The sequence below is a fragment of the Sorex araneus genome, chromosome 3 (assembly GCF_027595985.1).
Source record: "Sorex araneus isolate mSorAra2 chromosome 3, mSorAra2.pri, whole genome shotgun sequence".
In the NCBI taxonomy this organism is placed as follows: domain Eukaryota; kingdom Metazoa; phylum Chordata; class Mammalia; order Eulipotyphla; family Soricidae; genus Sorex; species Sorex araneus.
The window spans coordinates 142019106-142041995 of NC_073304.1; the positions used below are offsets into that span (position 1 = coordinate 142019106).

At 40.6% G+C, this 22890-nt stretch overlaps 1 protein-coding gene and 1 non-coding gene across 3 annotated transcripts in view; one reads left to right on the forward strand and one right to left on the reverse strand.

Annotated features, from left to right (window-relative positions):
- RALGAPA2 (Ral GTPase activating protein catalytic subunit alpha 2) overlaps positions 1-22890 on the reverse strand; it is a 352948-nt gene that overhangs the window by 46937 nt on the left and 283121 nt on the right. The window lies entirely within an intron of this gene.
- On the forward strand, positions 8555-8660 carry LOC129403901 (U6 spliceosomal RNA). Its single transcript, XR_008629549.1, has one exon. It is a non-coding gene; the product is annotated as a U6 spliceosomal RNA (small nuclear RNA).

Here is a 22890-nt window from a genome sequence, read left to right on the forward strand (position 1 = left end):
ATTTACCTTTCATAGTTTCCATTTACCTGTCAACATATCCTAGCACCTCCAGAATCCTCCTGCTTGCCAGGCTGCTGGCACACATCTTTCTGATAATATTTTTCCTGTCCAGACTCTGCAGTCAGAATGTCCATACTGAAGGTCTACCCTTGCCACTCATCGAGGTGTTAAGGAAGTCAGGCATGTGACACAAACATTTCTCGTGGAGTCCTCCCTCTCTACAGGGGCACAGAATGGAAGGTGGCACTTTCAGAAGCTGGCCTTAAAAGTCCTGCAAGCATGACATGTGCCCACATTTCTTTTTTTTTTACAATAAAGCAAGTTCATGGTATGTTTATTTTAATCAGAAATGCTGTAAATGATTAACCACCATGTACTGCTGATGATCTGTGAAGATAACGTTATGCTTCTCATGGGACTTGCCTACACACTGGCTCCCTGCCTAGTTTCCCAATTTGAGAGGCACTAATTTAATGTCTGACTATCCCAGGAGTGTCTGAGTTTTGAAAGGAGATTCATGAAGACAGAGAAGTCTGTTAGTGCTGAAGTTAGCATTGCGGAAGCCAGATGACAGACCCACATAGTGAAGAGGTTTGTCCTCTTGGTCAAACTCAGTGTGATATCCATTCTTCTGCTAGAATCAAAAGCTCAAGAGAGCCTTTTAGCCAAATCCAGGCTTTGGCTCAGCTCATAGTGCTGACTAATTCACATCATCTGAAGGAAGCTAATTCTGCAAAACTTATTTTAAAAACAAACCAAATTTAAAAAAATTACCAATTCCTCCCCACTTGGATCCAGCTAAGTATGTTTCCCATGGATTGAAAAATACAAGAATTGTCTTCCACTGCTTAAATACCCAAACAGCTTCCTTACCTTGAACTGTCAAGCAAGTTTTTTTTTTTTTTTTTTACTTCTTGGGTCACACTGGCGATGCACAAGAGTCACTCCTGGCTCTGCATTCAGGAGTTACCTCTGGCGGTGCTCAAGGGACCACATGGGATGCAGGGAATCAAACCCAGGTCAGCTGCGTGCAAGGCAGATGCCCTACTCACTGTGCAATCACTCCAGCCCCAGTCAAGCATGTTTTTAAGACTCAAATCTCAGTGTATTTTAATTATTGAACAGATTTTTGTCAGTTTGTCTAATTCATTTATCATTGTAAGAACTATCCTGTGAAGAATTATACTTTTTAAGAAAAGTCATAGAATTCAGCAACAGCCCCAGACTGGGATAAAATACTTTGTCACCACTCATCTGACAAAGGATCAAAGATATATAAAACATCTGCAAAAATTAACAAGGGAAAAACCCATCAACTCCATTAAAAAAAGAAGGCTAAAGAGATGAATCAAAACTTTCTCAAAGACTTCAATATGGCCAAAAAGTACATGAAAAAATGCTCTGCATCACTTATATATAAGGAAACTGAAAATCAAAACAAAAATCTCACACCAGAGCCTGGCACACATCACAAAGAACAAGACAAACGGCATTGGTGTAGACATGGGATAACATGAAAACCTACCCACTACTGGTGAGAATGTCAACTAGTTCAACTTTTTGGAAAAGTAATATGGGCATCCTAATAAAACTAAGAATCGAGCTTTCAAAGAACCAGCATTTCTACTTCTTGGCTTCTACCCCAAGGGCCCCAAAACTCTATTTCAAAAAGACATCTGTGCTCCTACGTTCACTGCAGCACTATTCACAATAGTCAAAATCTGGAAACAACCCAAGTGCCCAAGAACAGATGACTGGATAAAGAAACTATGGCATATATATACACAATACCACTTTGCTATAAGAAAAAACAAAATCATGCAGTTTTCTTCTGTGTGGATGGATTTGGAGAGTATCATGCTGAGTGAAGTTGACCAGGAGAGGACAGATACAGAACAATCTCTCATATGTAGGATAGGAAACAGCACAGTAGGAGAATAACAAATGGCCAAATGAAACAGAATCCAAGAACTAGTCTAAAGATCTGTGTTTACCATGGTAGAAGACTGGGGTGGGTGGGAGACTGGGGGTTTAAGAAGGCAAACTGAGGCAAAAGTGGAGAGAAGTGGACATTCTGGTAGGGGGGGGTTGTGGTGTTGGAATGCAGTATGTATGAAACTCCATTGTTCATGGTATTATAAAGCATGGTGCCTAAAATCAGAAAAACAAAAAATCCAGCAACTGTTTGAAAGACACTATAAAATCTGAACTTGTAAATATTATTTGGAAAGCTAAAATCATGATACAGTGAAAATCAACACACATTCTGTAACATTGAACAATGCTTATTTGGAGCCAAAAGCATCATTCTCCTTCTGGAAAACAGCAGAGCTTTATATTCTTACTTAGTTAGATCTATTTATTCATTTTTGCTTTGGGGGCCATACCCAGCTATTTCTAGAGTTCACTCCTGGCTCCGTGCTCAGGGATCACTCTTAGTAAGGCTTGGGGGACCATATGCAGTGCCAAGGATCAAACCCAGTTCAGCTGCACGCAGGGCAAATATCCTATCTGCTAAACTATCTCTCCAACCCTTACATCTTTTTAGAGATCAAAATTATGAAATCCTTGGATTGGTGAATGAATGTATGTATTTGCAGTCAATAGGTCACTGTCATTGTCACTGTCATTCCGTTGCTCATCGATTTGCTTGAGTGGGCACCAGTAATGTCTCCATTTTGAGACTTGTTGTTACTGTTTTTGGCATATTGAATACGCCACAGGTAGTTTGCCAGGCTCTGCTGTGGGGGCGAGATACTCTCGGTAGCTTGCCAGGCTCTCCGAGAGGGCTGGAGGAATCAAACCCAGGTCGGCTGCGTGCAAGGCAAATGCCCTACCACTGTGCTATTGCTCCAGCAGTCAATAGGTAGTATGGTAAAAAGTAGGACTACAGTAGGAAAATTTGAGTTTTCTTTCAATTTTCTCCTCTCCATTTGAATGGTTTTGCTTAAAAATAAAAGAAAGCTATGTCAAAAACTAAAAAGTCATCCTACATGAAGATCTGAATACAGTGGGGTGAAATTATTAACTATTTTATGGGGGAATACTATCTCTTCATACAGTGAGAAGTCTAAATTTTTAAATCAGGTTTTAAAATTATTAAGGATGAGAGGAGAGAAGTGGGGAGGAGGAGGAGAAGGAGGAGGAGGAAGAGGAGGAGGAGGAGGAGGAGGAGGAGGAGGAGGAGGAGGAGGAGGAGGAGGAGAACAAGATGAAAGGAGAAGCAGTTGCCAATACAAAAATCACAGGACCCTGGTCTCTCAGGCCTGTGACGGAAGAGGAAATGAATTTAACACAGTAGAGAGGTAACGCTGGCTAGCACGCTCCTGCGCAGTACAGGACAAAGCTGCGGCAGGCTGCCAAAGGGAGACGGCAAAGACCCACATTTCACTGGCCCATGGATTTTCTATGAAGTGTAAAAGAGGCTCATTGACTTGAACTAAATCTTATCTTCAAAATCTTCAAAACCTTCAAAATCTTCAATATCTTCAAAATACGTCTGGAGGTAACATGGGCATGGGTGGGGAGTTGTGGGCACTTAGTGATGGTGAGATTAGTGTAGGCCAAAATCATAACATCAACACTATTGTAAACACATCACCTAAACTACACATTTAAAATAAAAAAAAAAAACACCACAGCAAAAGTATGAAAACATATCTGAGGGCTGTGATGGATGGGAACACTGGGTAGCTCTTCTGAAGTGATATCACTCATCTGCTTTATTTGACGCTGCCCCAAATTCATGCCCAGGAAGTGCTGGAATCAAATCCTGCTCTGGAACTCAGTGTATGGTCTTGCTGAGTTTTAGTTTGATGACCCACTGTTATGATGAAATCCATTTAAATTGGTCTCCCAGCTGACAGGCAGGCATTCATTTATTTATTTGTAGATTTTTAATATTTTAATAAAAACTGCATATAAAGCAAAGACACATCCCCAATTTACACTTTCTTTTGCAATCTAAAGTCCCCTTTCAATGGCCTGATGAATGAAAAAGAACCGTTCGTCCCCAGGGCTAGAGAGCGAGCTGGGGAGCTGTCAGGGTCTGATGCAGTCTTGAGAATTTGCTAACTTGGTAAAAAATTCAGAAACTTTTCATGTCAAAATACATTTTTGTTAACTGATTTTTGTTTTCATTTTTTTTTTGGGGGGGTCACACCATATGTGCTCCTCGGGGCTGACTCCTGAGTCTGCATTCAGGAATCACTCCTGGAGAGGCATGGAGGGCTTCACAGGGTGTTGGAGAGTGGATCTAGATGGATTAAGTATAAAGCTAGGACCTCTCCCACGGCACTCTCTTCTGCCCCAGTGAACTGATTTTTAAATAACTATACCATTATCAATGTGCCTTATAGTTTTTAATCACAGAAACAAGGTTGGAGACACTGCCTATAGTTAGGATGATGATGATGATGATGATAATAATAATAATAATAATAATAATAATAATAATAGCAGTGAAGTATATTCATTGGGCACAGTGCTCTGAGAAATATGTCAAACACAAGGTCAAAGGAAAATGATGATTTCCAAGAAAGCCCAACACGGTCTGAAATGCAGAGCTCTCAGCCAGGGATCCATGGTGTGAGCAGTGAGAGGTTGGTGATGATGTCCAGGGATGCAGCTTCACCTTCCTCACAGTACCCCTTGTATTTAGTACCCTGCACAGTTAGTGAAGTTGATAAGCAGCACTTTACATGGAAGTGTCTTGTTCACTAGGTTCCAAAAAGACAAGTAACAGCAATTCCACATCCTTGAAGCCAACTGAAAGCCAGGTGTGGAACTCATCTTGCAACTGGTCTCTAACTTTGTGTCATGATAGTTATTGTTACTTTTCCCTGAGCACGCCAAGAGGAAGTGGGGTGGGATAGTTCTAGAAGGGCATATCAGAAGAGTCTGAGATGCTTGTCCCTTATCAAAAAGGTCTCCAAAGACAGTGCAATGTCCCCAAACACATTTTGCTCAACAAATCTTAGGTAAGGTAATCCAAACAACGACAACAAAAAATCAAACTACACCCCTAAACCCACTAACCCCCCATTTTTCCAAGTATGAACATCTCCTGGAACCAGTCAGTTGTCCATATCTCCAACTATTCTTTAAATTTCAATTCATTTTGTTTTTATGCTCACTGTTTGTGGAATATAGTTTCTTACATTGTGGAAGTCACAGATGGTGCTGTTCAAAGGGTGACTGGGAAGTGCACAGATCAAACTTCAGAATTTCACATGCTAGATTTGTCCTCTATCAACTGAGCTATTTTCTGGACTAGGACCTTTAACATTAGCTTGCAAATTTGTTAATTTTTTTAATGGATAATTAGAAACATACATACAATTTCATCTCCCATTCTATTAATGGTGGTTCCTTTCTTTTGGGGGAGGGGGTGACTTGGGACCACACCCAGCTCTGCTCAGTTACTCCTGGTTCTACACTCAGGGATCCTTCCTGACAGGCTCAGAGGACTATGTGGGGTGCTGAAGATTGAACCCAGGTCAGCTGCATATATGGCAAGTGCCTTACCCACTGTCCTATCTCTTTGGCCCAGTAAAAATATTTTCTGAAGAAATGAATATCCAGACTTTTACTTATTTACTATGTGTTTAACAAATCAATTAATTAACTTTAATTATTACCGGAGTGAGTCAATGTTGTAATGAAGAAAAGTGAAAATGAATGTGGGACTTTGCCATAATACAGGAGAGAAAGAAATTGTAGGACTTCAAAGCACTTGTCAGGGTAGATTTTTGCTTAATCTCAATACCAATCATTTCATACAAAAGGCACATTGAACATAGGTAGTTCTTAAAAATTAGGAATAGGGGCCAGAGAGATAGTACATCAGATGGGGTGCTTGCCTTGCATGCAGCCTACTGGGGTTTGATCCCCGCATTCCATGAGCCCCCCCCCCCCCCCCCCCCCCCCGCCAAGAACTGCCAGGAGTGGTTCCTGAGTGCTGAGTCAGAAGTAACTTCTGGGCATGCCAGGTGTTACAAACCAAAACCAAACCAACACACACACACACACACACACACACACACACACACACACAAATATCAAGATTAAATCAGTGGTAAAGTATGCATGTATGAGACCAGGGCTAGATCCTTGGCACCACTGGAGAAAGAAATTAATCGAGATTAAACACCTGTTCTCAGTTTGTAAATACAAATACATTGTTGGGAATGGAAATGGGTACAGGGGTTTGTGAAAGAATTCACTGAGTGTCCTATAGGTAGAAACAGAGAGAGCTCTTCTTAGGTGAATAGGAAGGACGAAAAGCATTTTTTTTTTCTTTTTGGGTCACACCCGGCAATGCACAGGGGTTACTCCTGGCTTTGCACTCAGGAATTCTCCTGGCAGTGCTCAGGAGTAATATGGGATGCTGGGAATCAAATCCAGATTGGATGCGTGCAAGACAAATGTCCTACCTGCTGTGCTATTGCTCCAGCACCACAAAAAGCATTTATTATGACTAAATTGGAAGATAGAAATTAGGTTTATTACACTTAGCTTAATGTCAAAATACGACAGGAAAAATACCTGGTCTTAGTTTGTAAACATATATTTAAAATGAACAGGTGTAATTTTATACCAGTTACATAATATCAAATATATCTTTAAATAGTTGTGAATAAAATACCTCTAAATCCACTAAAAATTAAACAGATACTAACAATTTAAAAATATTTCAGTCTTAATAGAATTTAGTTGCTAATTTTCATTTATTTAAATAAAATTTAAGGTACAAATTTCTTTTTTTTTTTTCTTTTTGGGTCACACCTGGCGATGCACAGGGGTTACTCCTGGCTCTGTTGCTCAGGAATTACCCCTGGCCTGCTCAGGGGACCATATGGGATGCTGGGATTTGAACCTGGGTCGGCCGCGTGCAAGGCAAACGCCCTACCCGCTGTGCTATCTCTCCAGCCCCAAAGGTACAAATTTCTTATACAATTCCACATGACAGTGGAAATATTAACAACATTCTTAACATGTGTGCACTTCTAAAAGTCAAATTTTATAAAGAAAAAATTCAAAATATCAGCTCAATTTTTACTGTATTAAAAGGGAAATACTTTTTGGTGAAAATTTGGTGAGATATTCAACTCTTACCAAAGAGAAAATTATAAAAATTGATGAAGTATTTGCTTATTTAATAGTGATTGGATTTTGGGCTTATGAATATATTAATAAAGGAAAAAGTCCATTTACTTTCAAGTGAAGACTTAGCAGAAGTTTGGTGAGTGTATAATTAGCACCTAGCAGGGAGGGCTTTCTAGAGTCTCAACATGGAAAACCTGGAATGCAAGTCCCATTCAACAATCTGAGAGATGAAGAGCTTTCACAGGCAAAGAACACATTACAAAGTTCATTAATTAAACAGTGCGGGTGGAGCAGATGGAAGCTACCTACGCTCGAATGAAGCTAAATCGGGACAGAGGTTTGCAGTCCTTAATGAGGCTCCATAAAATGAATGATTACATAGTGATCACAAGTAAACAAGGATGCAAGAAGAGCTGGATTATCAGGGCAACAAGTCCTGCAACATGGTAACAAGAAGACCAACTGAGTGGAAGTATCTAGCACTCAAAACACCTGAGGTCATTCCATTCCAGAAGGTTTCTGGGGCTGAGAAAAGCCCTGGGTGTCTGCAAAGGGTTAAGCCTGAAACCACAGTTAGTAGGGCAATAATAAGAAAATGCCTGGTCATGAAAATAAATAGAAAAGAAACTTTTTTTTTGGTCACATATTAAATGCATTATATAGAATTGAGTACTCAAGCTTCCTTTCATCTTTAAGATACATAGAGATGCAAAGGTACGTCTTTGGGTGATTTAAAACCAAGAAAATTGCAAAAGCTGTGATCTATAAGACATGGACATAAAGAGTTTTAATGGTACCCCCCCTCCCATCATTAATTCTTTACTTTTTTAGTATGTCACTGCCTTAACTTTATTTGGTGTGCTATAATTACCTTTCCTAAACATGGGATTGTGAATCCATTAAAAAGACACTTTTGTGGGGGCTGGAGCGATAGTACAATGGTTAGGGAGTTTGCCTCACACACAGCAGACCCGGTTTCGATTCCCAGCATCCCATATGGTCCCCTGAGCACCACCAGGAGTAATTCCTGAGTGCATGAGCCAGGAGTAAACCCTGTGCAATGGCGGGTGTGACCCACAAAGCAAAAACAAACAAACAAACAAAAAAAAAACACACAAAAAACCCTCCCCGCCAAAAAAAAACAGGTCTTTGTGTGAGAACTAGAATAAACTCAAGTCCCCTTTAAAAAAAAAAAAGATACTTTTGTGGGGCTGGAGCCATAGTAGCAGTGGATAGGGGCACTTGCTTTGTACACAGTTGACCCTACTTCCATACCAAGCACCACATATGGACCTAAGGTCATGTCAGGATTGATCCCTGAGCACAGAGTAAGGAGTAAGTCCTGAGCACAGCTGGATATGCCTCACAAAAAAGCCAAAAAAAAAAAAAGATACTCTTTGGATTCCTAGGTAGAATGGAAAGTAATTTTGCAAATAAAATATTTACTATGCTTCCTTTGTCAGCTAATATACCAAAATGGGAAGAATTCAAAGAAAATTAGCAAGGCCCCTGGGCAAGAATGATGATAAATTTGTGAACTGCTCAGTATTTCTTCCTCAACAGTATTTCTCCCTAAACAGTAAAGTAACAAATGCTGAAGACAGAATCAGTGAACTTGAAGATGAGCTGCAGAAAACCTCCAGGTAACAACAAATGATGGAAAAAGACCTTAAAAAATAGTTAAGGATAAATAAGAGAACTATGGGATTAATTCAAGAGGAACAACATAAGAATCATTGGAATATAATGCCCATCTGATAATTGATATCAAGGATTTACAAGGCACTGGTTGAACTCCACAAGAAGAAAACATCCAACCCCATCAGAAAATGGGGCAATGAAATGAAAAGAAACTTTCTCAAAGAAGAAATCTGAATGGCCAAAAGACACCTGAAAAAATGCTCCTCATCAAGAAATCATCAGGGAGATGCAAATCAAAACAACTATGAGATATCATCTCACACCACAGAGACTGGCCCACATCCAAAAGAACAAAAGCAACTGGTTTTGGCACGGATGTGGGGAGAAAGGGACTCTCCTTCACTGCTGGTGGTAATGCCGACTGGTTCAGTCCTTTTGGAAAACAATATGGATGCTTCTGAAAAAATTAGAAACTGAGCTCCCATTTGACCCAGCAATATCACTTCTGGGAATATACCCCGGAGATGCAAAAAAGTATAGTAGAAATGACATCTGCACTTATATGTTCATTGCAGCACTGTTTACAATAGCCAGAATTTGGAAAAAACCTGGGTGCCGGAGAACAGATGACTGGCTAAAGAAACTTTAATACATCTACACAATGGAATACTATGCAGCTGTTAGAAAAAATGAAGTCATGAAATTTGCATATAGGTGAATCAACATGGAAAGTATCATGTTAAGTGAAATGAGTCAGAAATAAAGGGATAGCCATGGAAAGATTGCACTCATTTGTGGTATATAAAGTAACAGAATGGGAAACTAACACCCAAGAATAGTAGAGATAAGTACCAGAAGGATTACTCCACACTTAGAAGCCAGCCTCACATGCTGGGAGAAAAGGCAGCTCAGATAGAGAAGGGACCACCAAGAAGGGCCCGCTCGGCATGGGAGATACAGGCTGAAAGTAGACTATAGACCGAACATGATGGCCACTCAATACCTCTATTGAAAACCACACACCCAAAAGGAGAGAGAGAGAGCAAAAGGGAAAAACAGAGGCAGGGCTGGATGGACAGGAAGAGGTGGGGGTGGTGGGAGGGATACTGGGACCATTGGTGGGGGAAAATAGGCACTGGTGGAGGGATGGGTATTCAACCATTGTATGACTGAAATGCAAGCACGAAAGTTTGTAAGTCTGTAGCTGTACCTCACGGTGATTCAATAATAAAAAATTAAAAAAAAATCATTGGAGTACCAGATGGACAGGGAAATAACCCGTTGGAGGTAGTAACAGTAAAGACATCACTGCTGAAGATTTCCAGAGCTGGAGAATGCAGGCATTCAGATCCAAAGTCCAAAGGCTAAAAAAGACCCTAATAAAAAGACCCCAGGATTTATCCTAATCAGAATGAAGAATACCATAGATAGTGACACAATACGGAGAGCAGCAAGATCAAAGAAGAAAATCACATACAAAGGAGCACCTCTGAGATTTACATCTGACCTACTGATTGAAACCCTCCAGGACTGAAGTCAGTTGTAGGATATAAAAACTTAATGAAATGAAGGCCTCAACAAGGCCTCACTCGCTAGACTCTCATTCAGATTTGAAGGAATGATATACAACTTCATGGATAAAGAGTTCAGGAACTTCATAGACTGAAAACCAACTTTGATAGAAGAACCGAAGGGGGTACTCTAAGACAAACCCCACAAAACAAAAGACTACAGAAAGATAGCAGAAAACTCCATGACAATAAACTCTCTCAATGTCAATGGTCTAAACTCACCAATTATAAGACAAAGAATGGGAAAATGGATTAAAAAACTGAACCCAACATTATGGTGCCTACAAGAAAAATATTTGCATAGTCAGAGCAAACACAGACTCAAGGTCAAAGGCTAGAAAACAATTCTTCAAGCAAACAACTCCTTTAAAAATGCCAGGATGGCCTTTTTGTATACTATATACTAGTATATAATGACATAGATCTCAGGCTGAAAAAGGTTAGGCCATTTCTTAATCAAGAGATATGTACACCAAGATAAAATTACACTTCCACTTCCAAACATATACACACCCAGTGAGGGTCTAGAAAAATACTTAAAAAACAACTGCTAGAAGACTTTAAGGAGGACATTGGTAGCAACACAATAGTAGTTGGAGACTTCAAGACCTCTTTGTCATCTCTTGATCAACAAGACTAAAATTCAGCAAGGAAATACACGTTTTGAAGGAAGAAATGGAAGCGAGGGGGCTGAGACTCACACATGAGTGAACATATTCCTGGACCGGCTGCACAACACATCATCATAGAGGAAAATAAATATATATGCCTCTCAGAGAGTCTGGCAAGCTACCGAGAGTATTCCACCTACATGGCAGAGCTTGGCAAGCTCCCCGTGGAGTGTTCAATATGCCAAAGACAGTAACAATAATAAGTCTCATTCCCCTGACTCTGAAAGAAGCCTCAAAAATCATTGGAAAGACGAATAAGGAGAGGCTGCTAAAATCTCAGGGCTGGGACAAATGGAGATGTTACTGGCACCCGCTTGAGAAAATTGATGAACAAGGGGATGACAGTGATGACAGTGATAGTGATCTATACATATATATGATCTTTCTTTCCCCAAAAGCCAAGTATACATTCTTCTCAGTGCACATGGGACATTTTCCAATATAGAACATGTGCTGGGCCACAAAACATACCTCCATAAAATCAAGAAGATAGAAATTGTATTATCTTTTTAGACCATGATGCACTGAAAATAGAAGTTAATCATACACAGAAATGGAGAATCAAATCAAATACTTGGAAATTAAAGAGCTCACTACTGAACAAGCAGTGGGCTATAGAAAAAATCAAAAGGTTCCTGGAACAAACAAGAATGAGGACATGAGCTACCAGAACGTGTGGGCACAGCAAAAGCACTGTAAAGTTTACAGCTCTGCAAGCATTCATCGGGAAGGAAGAATGGGCCCACCATAAATAAATTGATTTCATAGCTTCAGATCAAGGAAAATCATCAACAAAAAGAGCCCAAAGTAGGCAGGATGAAGGAAATAATAAAATGTAGAGCAGAAATTAATATTAGAATCTAATCAAACAATCAAAAAGATCAATAAAGCCAAGAACTGGTTCTTTTTTTTTTTTATTATTGAATCACCGTGAGATGGTTACAAAGCTTTCATGTTTGAGTTTCAGTCATATAATGACGGAACACCCATTCCTCCACATTTTCTGCCAGCAATGTCCCCAGTATCCTCTCCCCGCATCAAAGCCCTCCCTCTCCTCTCAGGCACACAATTTCCCCCATACTCTCTATCTACTTATGGGCATTATGGTTTGCTCACATTCAAAAACTGATTCCTTGAAAAAATAAACACAGTAAACCATTAGCCAGACTCACAAAGAAACAGAGACAGAGAACCCTAATAAACAGAATCAGAACAGAAAGGGGGGCATCACAACAAAAATCACAGAAATTCAAAAGATCATTAGAGATTACTTTGAGAATCTATATACTACAAAATAAGAGAACCTAGCAGAAATAAATCAATTCCTGGATTTCTATAACCCTTAAGGTGGAACCAAGAAGATTTGGAATACCTAACAGACCTGTAACTGAAATGGTAATCAAAAGTCTTCCTAAAAACAAAAGCCCTGGCCCAGATGATTCACTACTGAATTCCATCAAACCTTTAAAGAGGACCTACTGCCAACCCTTGCAAGGCTTTTTCTAGGAAGTTGAAGAAGCAAACACTCTCAAAGAGTTTTTATGTGGCAAGCATCATCCTGATACCAACAGCAGCCCGAGACATCAAAAAAAGGGAGAATTACAGGCAGACATCCCTAATGAACACAGATGTAGAGATCTGCAACAAAATCACTGTATCACTGTCATCCCGTTGCTCATCGATTTGCTCGAGCGGGCACCAGTAATGTCTCCATGGTGAGACTTGTTGTTATTAGCAAATAAAATTCAGTAACTCATCAAAAAAGATCATACATACACCATGACCAAGTAGGATTCATCCTGGGGTTGCAAGGATGTAGTCAACCCAATACACAATATCAATGAAAGAAAAAATTAAAACCATATATTCATATCAATAGATGTGGAGAAAGCATTTGATAAGATCTAGTGTAGGATAACATAGCCTCAGGTAGTTTAGGTTTATTGGGTTACTCCTGTTACAGTGCTCCCATTCCTCTTTGTTTATTTGTAGCTTCTTTGTTAGTGTTCTGTTGACTTGACTTGTAAACATTGTTTCTCTCTTCTCCTTTAGTCCTTTGCATAGTTTATTCAGAGCCTTGTCCTTTTTGTATGGACACAGGAAGACTTAGCAAATGCTATGCTTTTGTAACCTTATGTCATTTGACTCTACATGATATTTTCCTCCTGGGCATCTGTTCTCTCAACCTAAGCCTCAGCTGCCCTTACTTCCTAGCACTCCCAAATGCAGGGTTCCGACGAGGGACGAGACGGACCCAGGGTAAGCGGTGAGTTGTGTGCTACCCTGGCATCGAGATGGGCCTGGCCAAAGTGCCTAACGCTTAACTGTAAGTTAAGCACTTGATCATGGACAAATGTTGTCATGATCCAAACAGTGATAACTAGATTTGGACCCTGCTAGGGTTAGGAGTGATTAATCTGGCCTGAGTGCTGTAGTCTGAGCCTGTGGCAAGACGTTGCCAGAAGAACTGCCTTGCAAGCCTCAATGTATCTCTTGCTATGTCCATACAAAAATAACTAGTATTAAGATGTTAAGTGTTTGGACTAAGGAAAGGAAAAAAAAAAACCTTAAGAGTCAGGAAAGACAAGGTGGGAGAGACAAGTAGGAGGAGAGACTAGAGAAAGGCGGCAGTAGATCCAGAGAGAGGCCAGAGCTGGGAGTGCAGGAGATGAGAAAGATGGAAGATTGAATAAACGGTAACTAATCAGCTACCAGCTTGGTCCTTGTTCTTCCTTCGCCTGTCCTTGACCACCGGCCGTCCTGATCCAGGCCACACACTGCGGTTCCAGAGCACCGAACACGGGTGGTGAGACAGAGGCGCCCGGAGAGCCCGCCCCTCGGCGTGCCTTAGTTTTTTACAATCCAGTACTCATTCATGATTAAAACTCAGTAAAATAGGAGCTGAAGGAACTTTCCTCAATACAACTCAAACCCTATACCACAAACCTACATCAAGGATTATTCTCAATGGAGAAAAACTAAAGGCCTACCCTCTAAGATCAGGCACAAGACAAGGTTGCCCATTCTTGCCACTTTTATTCAATATAGTACTAGAAGTACTTGCCATAGCACTTAGGGAAGAAAAAGATATCAAGGGCATCCAGATAAGAAAGGAAGAAGTCAAGCTCTCACTATTTGCAGATGACATGAATCTATACTTAGAAAATCTTAAAAATTGTAAAAAAAAACTTAGAAACAATAGACGTGCATAGAAAAGTGGCAGGTTACAAAATTAGTACCCCAAAATCCAAGTAGAAAGAGAGATTAAAATAAACAATTCTGTTCACTTTTGTGTCTCAGACAATCAAGTACCTTGGAATCAGCATAACTTAAGAGGTAAAGAACCGACACAAAGAACTACAAAAAAATAAAAGAGGATATGAAGAAATGAGACATCCCCTGCTCATGGATTGGGAAGATTAACATTATCAAAATGGCATTACTTCCGAAAGAATTATACAGATTTAGCGCAGTCCCTACAAGGATACCCATAATGTTTTTCAAAGAAATAGATCAAACATTCCTGAAATTCACATGAATGAGAGGTTAATATCAAAGATATGTAAGGCACTGGTAGAACTTTACAAGAAAAAGACATCCAACCCCATCAAAAAATTGGGAACAGAAAAATCAACAGAAACTTCCTTAAAGAAGAAATACAAATGGTCAGAAAGATACATGAAAAAAGGCTTTACATTACTAATTATTATGGAGATGCAAATCAAAATAATGAGACATCATCTCACACCACAGCATTTGGCACACGTCTAAAAGAACAAGAACCACCAGTGATGGCACAAATGTGGAGAGAAAGTGACTCTTATCCATTGTTGGTGGAATTCGGACTGACTGAGCCATTTTGTAGGGGCATTTGTCAAAAAAATAGAAACTGAACTCCCATATGACCCAGCAATACCACTTCTGGAAATATACTCTGGGGGCCCAAACACAGCAGAATTGTCATCTGAACTTCTATGTTCATTGTGGTACTATTCCTAATAGAATCTGGAAACAACCTGAATGCCCTAGAACAGATAACTGGATTAAGCAACTCTGGTACATTCACATAATAGAATATGCAACTGCGAGGAAAAATGAAGTCATGAAATTTGCTTGCAAATGGGATGGACATGGAGAGTACCATGCTAAGTTAAATGAGTGAGTAGGAGAGAGACCAACATAGAATGATTGCACTCATCTGTGGGATATAACAAAAATAACTGCAATATGAGAACAACACACATAATAGAAACAAGGTCCAAAAATGGAAGCTTGCCACAAGTGGAAGGACAGGGAGAGGGCAGTTAGGATAGAGAAGCAACTGCTATGACAGTGATAGTTGGACATGATCACTCTGGACATGTGGGGGGTGAGGGGGCACTCGGGAGAGAAGAGAGACAGAGAGAGAAAAAGAAAAAAATTGCCTGTCACGGAGAAAGGCTGGGGTGGGAGGGAAATGGGGGCATTGGTGGTGGGAAATGTACATACACTCCTGAAGGGATGTGTATTAGAACACTGTATGACTGAAACCCAATCATGAACAGCGTTATAACTGTGTATCTCATAGTCAAATAAAAAAGTATTTTTCCTAGAGATGAGAATAATCCTAGCATAGATATTCTGGAGTTGGTATATTTGTTGACTGTATACCACAATTCACTAACTGGTTCATCCCGTCTTTCAGGCCTAGGCTGACTATTCCAAGGTGTCCAGTGCCCCAACTGTTACTACTACCCTAGTAATCCCTCTAGTTCTATAATCTGTTCCTGGTAGTTGACCAAAAATTTCCTCACAATCAAAGAAGAAACAATGTCACACAAGTTAACACTATGATTTTATAACACTGAGTTTAATAAGTAAAATACTGTCTACATTGATTTTTGCTTCTATCTTAGTCAACCAGTTGGAAATTTATTTCTTCTACTGGCCCCCAATAAACATTTATAAGTGTAAAAAAGGTTGAAGAACACACTATTCTTAGGTGACAATCCTGAGTGAAAACAAGGCAGGGTTTTTGTCTGGCTTGTATTTCCTAAACTTCTATGCCAATGTTAGTATTAAATTCATTTTTATTCATATATTGAGCTTGGAACATGTTTAAATTTATCTAAAATACATTATTCTTGATGTTCATGGTGGTATAAAATTGTTTCCTTTAATAGAAAGAAAGGCAGCAATGATTGTCGGATATATGAAAATAAATATTTACCATAAATACTATTGTCCTGAATATAAAGGTTTGAAATTAAGAAAATATTTCCTTAGGGGGCTGGAGTAGTATTAAGAAGGCAGGCACTTCCCTTGCCAGTGGCTGACCTGGGTTTGATCCACAGAACCTTACATGGTCCTCTGAGCCCACAGAAGTGATCCCTTACCATGGAGCCAAGAGTTAGCCCTGAGTAGCCAAGATTTAATTGGGTGTGGCCAGGCACTCCCAACTCCCCAAAAGGAAATATTTCTTTCAAATGATTATGCTTTCCAATCTAGACGTAGTTTAATTACACCAGCAGTACCCGAAACCTTGGAGCATAGGTAACTTTAAATTATAGTGCAATGGTAAAGGTCACTTGTACTGAGCACTTAATAGTTCTGTCACCATGACCCCCCCCATTGGGATAGTCTAAATTCTACCTGGTCTTTATTTTCTCTGACTTTGATTTTCTCTTTCTTAGTACCAGTGGCCTTTCCCGGTCATTTTCATCAGCTGAAAATCTCTCTGACTTCTTTTAGCCTAATCTGACATTCTTTCACCTTTCCAAAACTAAGCAGGTTCAATGCCATCCTGATCTTTGGTGAAAAGTGTGGACCAAAGAGAACAGCAGGAAAGCTTCAGTGTCACGCTGACCTGTGCTCCTGTTGGATGATCCTGGCTGGGGGGCCTTGGCCAAGAGCCCTGATTCCCGGGGCTTTACGCTCCATCTGTGAGGCTGGATTAAAAAGGCTCGATTCTACAGGACTGGACCAATGCTTCTAAATTTCTGTGTGTTTTTGTTCAACTTTGCTTCCACCTATGACCTCCCCTTGTTTTCAATATTTTTAACTGCCTTTTAGATGCTGTTTGGTCACTGGTCCACGGACTAATGAGAGAACATTTTATAGGTGACATGCTAATGACCAAAAATGACCACAAAGTTCAGCATCAATAGTGCTTCTCTATTTTTATGCAAAAACTTGAATATTTCACTGCATTTCCCAGAAATAGGATAATGTGAAATTAGAGATACAATAACAACACAGACCTCAAGGGAGTGGATGTGAAAGCAAAATGGGGGATCTTTTACTTGTTAAATACAACTGGAATATTTTTACAACTTCAGTATCTCTTTAATTTAATTGTAATTTAACTCCTAAGGTCAATTTAAGTGTCTGATAACATTTTAGGCTCACTGAATATACACAGGCTTATTTCCAATGGCAAAGGGTAAGAACATTAGAGAACAAACTAGAAAAATGCACCAAATACTGGGATTTAGAAAAAGGCACATAGACCTTTATATATTTTTGTTCCTTCTTGAACACAGATGTCTTTCACAGTAATTTAGATACACATTAGTTCAGATCCGCAGTTAAGATAGCAAAACTTTATTTTTGAAAATAGAACCAAAACCAAAATGAAATGCTAATGTTCAGAATATGAATTACCAATTCCTTTCCCTTAGAAACCAAAGTAATCTATTTAAAAAAATCAGTGTTATTCTCTTAGGTTGAAGGTCCTTTAAAAATTCATGCATTTGCCAAGTTCAGATTGCAAAAGCTCTCATGTGCCAGACTGACTACAAAACACTTAGTGATTAGGTCCATGGCTAGGAACTGTCTGATTACTTTATGTTGGCAATTCTTGACTGTAAAATATTCAAATAAAATGTTCAACAAAGAATTATTCGTAAAAGAAGAATATTTTGATCACTAATTTAAAAGGAGCACTAACTATATAAATGCAGATAAATATCTTATTTTAGTATATAAAATATTAGATTACATGCAGATATCTCTTAGCATGATTCATCCTAAACAATTTAGCAGGGACATTCTTTAAAAAGATCCTCAGGTGATTTGGGACAGATTTTCAAAAAGATTCACATGTAATTTATTTTATAGTTTTAAAAATTTAATTAATAACAGTGTAAATTTATAATCTAAATTTGTTTTGTCAAGATTTTATTATTAATTTATTTATTTTTAAAATTTTATTATTTAAATGAGCTATGCACTTAGTATGGTAGGAGAGATTTGGGAATATGAAGCTCCACATTTGATATTAAGAAAGAATACTTTTTTTTTTTAACAACTTCACAGTGCATCAATAAAAGAGTGACTTGGAATGCTCCACAAATAAACTGACACAGTGTTTATGAAATTTTTTTGATAAGCTATTTTTATAGTTTCTAGAACACTATTAATATATTGTCTTCTGCCTGCTTTTTAAATAATAGCTCTAAAAAACATTAATCCAACAATTAAGTAAAAATTTAAAGACCCTTTTTTCTTGCCCAGCCCCTGCAGAGACCCAGAAATTTAAAATAATTTCAACCCAAAGCCAAGGAAGATACTTCCTACGCATTCAATAAGTAACACGTTTTCTATAGAGACCCAGGAGCCACTATTCTAGAGCAGTACAACTAAGACTTTTTAGCCGGAGGGGTTAAAAGTGTGGGTGTGGAAGTTAGCTTTTGTTGGAAAAATTAGCAATGCTATGAGTCATCGTGCATTAGCAGCAGAAGAGTTTTGCATCTTGTACAAATCCAGACACCATATGCCATGCGAAGGCCTATTACTTTATTCGGTGCCACTGCTGACAGCAGCCACGTGGGTATCCCCAGCGGAAGGGCTGTCTCCTCCCGGTGGCAAGGACAGGAACCCAGTGAGCTGAACACATCCGACATTGTAAGGAGCAGCAGGAACAGCTGGTGAGCCAGAGAGCGGCAACGGCCAGCGCAGAGCCGATGCTAATGAGCCTGGCGACAATGCTGGCCTGCAGAAGGGGGGCCCAAAGTCCATCCGTCCACATGTCCTCACAACAGCCTCCAGAGCAGACTCTGCTTGTTCATGCCTTCAGTCTCCTTGATGCACAATGCTGGTTTATTGAAATGGGACTGCATGCAGGTCAAGATTTACAGATCCACCCAGCAGATCCAGCGTGCTTTAAAACACTGAAAAAATCATGAATACTTTTCAAAGGCACCTCTTGGGGGTGTGGGGTAGGTAGGACGGGCAGGGACGAGAGTAGGGTGGTTGTTGGTCCGAGTCCTAGCTCACCACTGGCACCACTGTGTGGCTTTCCACAAGTCATTTCAGCTCTCTGGGCTTCTGCCAGGTTTGTGTAACATACGAAAATAGGATAATATTGACAGCTTTCTCCATAGGATGCTGTAAAACTCTAACAACTGAAATGATCCGTGGCATTAGAGTGCCTGGGACAGAGAAGGAAGCAGTGTGATGCTAAGTAAACTACTGTGTCTCCAAAAACCTGGATGAGCCAGCTGTCTAACCTCCTGCCTTGTCTGCCTCCTCAGCTAGAGCAATTTCCTTAGGGCCAGAGGACCATGAGGGTCAGGAGGGTGACGCAGATGGACGCACTGGGGCTGGGTAGTGATGATAACAGAAGGATCTTGTGGATTTTGCATGTGATCCAATGTGGGAAGTTCGGGGTTCTCTATGGCATTAGGGATATGCAAACCATGAAGTCCCCTGATGGTTCCATGCCTACTAAGTACTTTATTTTGCTGAAGGCATTTACATTTTCTGAACTCTCCTTGACAAAATTCTGTGACTCTGAGTCACCCATAAATGTCATGTTGAAGGCTCCTCCTCGGGACACCATCCCTGAGGCTCTCCTGAATCCTCTATCACAGCCATTAGGAACTGAGGATCAGACTAGTCTTAATGCTTTTCCAAACTCAACAAAAACCCCTTCAAGGAGGGCATTGCCCTCAGCAATAGCATAGTTTCTCTTGTGAAGAAAATGGGCAATAGAGGTTGTTGATGAATAAACTATTGGAAAACATTGCTTTCAGAGCTGCCATTTCCAGAATTGGGGTCTGGTATTCTGAATAAAAGGATCAAAATGTGCTATTCACTCTTTACCACATTATTTCAAAATTCCTAGTAGAAACCAGTTACTGAAAGATCATTTCCAGTAGCAAGTGCACTTTCTACCTCTATTTCCTATGGTTGGGTATGTGTAAATCAGTGTCAAGTCTACTGAAAGGGAAACCCTATCTCCTCAAAGTCTTCCTGCAAGCTAAGCTCAACTCAGGGGGTCTCTGGAGGTGGCATCTGTACTTTCTGAAAAACAGAAAGCATGCAGTTGCCTGTGGAGTCAAGATCAGTGAGATGATCTGCTGCAGAATTGAAAAGACTAGAAAGATTAAAATAAAGATTATGTACCAGGAGACTTACATTTGAATTTAAAGAGGCACAATGCTGAACGTCTTATGAGCTTGGTGTAAAATACAGTGTAGAATTCATTGATGAATTCAAGCATGTTTGAATTTTGAAGACTCTATTTATGGAGAAAGTCTCAGGGCCCGCTGAATGGCAGCTGCCAGGCGTCTCACATGCAGCAGGCATTAGAGCCTCAGTTCTATATGCCGCTGGCTGGCTGCTCTCCACAGTGCGGGCTACACAGAACTCATCTGGACCTGCTCAGATCGGTAATTGCTGTTCTTATATCCAGTTACTAACTTCCAGTTGTGCCTGGAAATCCACAGACTAAAGTCAGGATAACTAGCTATGGGAAAGAGGACTGGAAGTCTACCGAGGCTAGGGGGGGCCTTTCCGAGTCTGACCCTATTCACAGAGTATGCACAGAGAAACTTCTGAGAGAGCCATTCCATAGCCCTCACTTAATCACAGTCACTTGGAGACAGAAGCAATATACCATACTTACTATACTTACTGGCTAATGATGTGGAAAAGCAGTTGTGAGAGTAAGAATGCTTTTCATTCAGTAGGTGTTCAGAGCATAAAAAAATAACAGAATTACAGCACAAGACTAAAGTCTAGATAAAACTTCCCTAGTGCAGTTAATGATCAAGAGCAGCATGGAGGAAATAAGGCTGGTAGTTTTGAAAGGGACAGACAGACAGACAGACAGACAGACAGACAGACAGACACACACACACACACACACACACTCCAGAGAGCTGTGGGTACAGGCAGAGTTTGGCAAGGGGTTAAAACAATTTCTGGAAACACACACACACAGTAGAGAGAGAAAGAAGTGGTAAATATGAGAAGAGTGTGAAACGTGCCTCAATAGAGATTATAGGAAGCAAAACTACAAATGGAATGTGTCCCTAGGAAGGATGCTGGCCACAAAGCTACCACCTCCACAGTAGTGTGTAATGTCACCTAAGCACTTGGCCTCGTATGACTTGCAGCAGGCAAGTCAGTCATCGATCACTCCCCACAGAAGGGTCTGGCTGTGTGAAAGAAGGGTAAGCAGAGGGGAGACAGCTCAAGCATCGGTCTGCTATGGGGGGCTGCACTCCCAGATCAGGCCAGCACGCTTTCCCAGCACTGGACACAGTTACTGGGACTGTGGTTCCTTGGGAACAGGCAGATGGGGAGCCAGGCAAATGCTGGAATCTAGAGGCCACTTCCTATCATGCTAGCCGGTAAGCACACCTCTCAAAGATGCCAAGGGTGCCCTGTGAGACCCTGGGCTTTGCAGGAAACACCTGGCATCAGCAGCCTAGTGTAAACACAGGAGGGTTGCTCCCAGGAGGCGACACTGCCACAGAGAACATCACAACACATCAAATCAATGTGCACATCCTTTCAGGACTATCCCCAGGGCTGGGTAATAATACAGAGGGGCGGCAGGGGGGGAGGGGGGACACACTTGTGCGTGGCCAACTCGGGTTTGATCCCTGGCATTCCATATGGTTCCCCGAGTGCTGCCAGGAGTGATCCCTGAGTGTAGAGCCAGGAGTACTCCTCAACTGAGCATTGCTGGGTAGGGCCCCCAAACAAACAAAAATGCAACAAAGAGAAGGGATATCCCTCCAATGTCTGGGAGGCCCACAGATCTCTCTGTTGACAAATTGTTGGGGCTGGACTGAGCTACCAGGGCGAGCCCATGTATACTGTACCGTACTACGGACAGGAACATAGGGACCCATGAAAATGGGCGAGACTTCTCCTGTGTCCTGACTGGTTTGGGCGAAGCTGAACATTTTCCCCCTTCAAGCTGCCTTCAGAAAAATAATTTCAGTCTACTGAAAAGAGCAGTTTTCCTTCTCTCACAGAAGCCTGGCTGGTCTTTGACATGCAGATGGTGTTAGCCAGGCCTGACCTTTGATATTGTAAATTGTAGGCTCTGGCCCAGCCTAGTCTTTGGGATGTAGATTTCAGGTACAGGGCCCAGTTTTGTCTTTGGGATGTAAATCCAAGTGCTTTTAGCCCAAGGAAGGTTTCAGTTTTGGTTTTGCATCTTCTATCAGGAGGCCTAGATTACTGGCCTGTGGATACAAGGAAATAATGTTGCCTCAATGTTCTTCCTGTAACATCTTTTGATGCCTTTGGTGACGTCACTGTATTGCGCCCTTTAGAGGTACCATGATCAATAAAAGGAGGTCCATGAGGCCCTCTGCCTTTGCTAAGAGCCAGAGCGAGCCTTAGTCCTCCAATCAATGCATTTCTTCCGCGTTCCTATCTCAGCACCTCCAACTGCATGAACATTCACGCAACACAAATCTTAGACAAAATCTATCCCTCCCCCACAACTCAAAGGTGAGCACTGAAACAAATGTTCCAATCTGTCTTTCAATATGGAGACAAACTCCCATAGTTATAAAAACATAAATTCTTAAAAGGTCAAGTAAACTTATACATATATATATATATATATATATATATATATATATATATATATATATAAGCAGAGAGTCTCTTGC